The sequence below is a fragment of the Brassica oleracea genome, unplaced genomic scaffold, assembly GCF_000695525.1.
Source record: "Brassica oleracea var. oleracea cultivar TO1000 unplaced genomic scaffold, BOL UnpScaffold00579, whole genome shotgun sequence".
Classification (NCBI taxonomy): Eukaryota; Viridiplantae; Streptophyta; class Magnoliopsida; order Brassicales; family Brassicaceae; genus Brassica; species Brassica oleracea.
This window is the reverse complement of record NW_013617422.1, coordinates 39,861-41,363: the sequence shown is the minus strand read 5'-3', so window position 1 is coordinate 41,363 and position 1,503 is coordinate 39,861.

Genomic DNA, 1,503 nt, shown 5'->3' with positions numbered 1-1,503 from the left:
GTGAGGTATAAATTTGATTTTGATGTAGAAACATCAACCCCGACATCATACGTTGTTAAGTGTTGGGTTGATGGATGTCTCTGGAGAGTTCGTGCTTCAACCCAAGGAGAATCCAAGGCGTTTTATGTTCGTATTTACGATTCGAAGCATACATGTTACTGCACAAAGTGTTCTAATCGATCTCGACAAGCAACACCAGATATTTTAGGTATGTTGTACAAGAACTCTGTCGGCGACGTTGGTCTGGCCGTTCGCCCTACGAGCGTCGGAATAGCTATCACTAAGCATTTGGTATAAATGTAATTAATTTGTTGTGGCTAAGTTATTTTAACGACACGGCTGAGTAATATCAAATGTACAGGCTGACATAATCATACAATTCGGCTGGGTTACTATATATTTAGATGCGGCCGAGTTATAGTAAAATAGGGTTGAGTTATTCAGTACGTTATGGCTGTCTTAATTATTTGATGCGGCTGAGTAATGAGGATCGTTTTTTCATGTGAACAGATGGATTATTGGAAATCACACCGGTCGCTGAAATTTACAAGGGAAATCGATGAGGAAACACATGAGTGTGGGTTTGAAAGCTTGCCTTCTTACTTATACATGATAAGAAGAGCAAATCCAAGTACAGTTACGCGTCTTCAAATCGATGAGCTTGGAAGTTTCATGTATGTGTTTCTTGCCTTTGGTGCGAACGTTAATGGGTTTCCTTTCATGCGCAAAGTTGTTGTAGTCGACGGTAAGTTTCTCAATGGTAAAATAAAGGGACGCTACTCATAACACTAGCTCAGGACGGTAACTTCCAGATTTTTCCAATAGCCTTCGCAGTGGTTGACACAGAAAATGATGATTCGTGGCATTGGTTTTTTACGCAACTAAAACTTCTGATTCCTGACGACGAGGGTCTTGCGATAATCTCGGACATGCATAACTCGATAGGGAAAGCAATTAGAAATGTGTATCCGTTGGCTGCTCGAGGAATATGCACCTACCATTTATATAAGAACATATTGGGACGGTACAAAGGAAAAGAAGCATCCCGTCTGGTGAAGAAAGCGGCGAGATGTTTTAGGATTTCTGACTTTACTGCGATTTTCGAGGAGATTGAAGCGATTCATCCTGCACTACACTGCTACCTCCAAAGAGCTGATGTCCGCCTGTGGACGCGAGTTCATTTCCCGGGTGAGAGGTACAATTTGATGACTACAAACATAGCGGAATCAATGAACAGAGCATTGTCGCATGCTAGAGGTCTAAACATTGTTCGAATATTAGAATTGATACAGGTTATGATGACCAGATGGCTTGCTGAACAGAGAGAGGATGCCAGATCGCAGCCAACGACGCTTACGCGTGGTGTCGAGAAACTACTACATGTAAGTCAGTCGTAACAGTAAAGTGTCCTTAAAATTCATAAAATTCTTAAGTCAGCTGTTTCATAAAATTCATAAGCCAGCCTTTATAATTCTTAAATCAGCCGTAATATGTAATAACTCG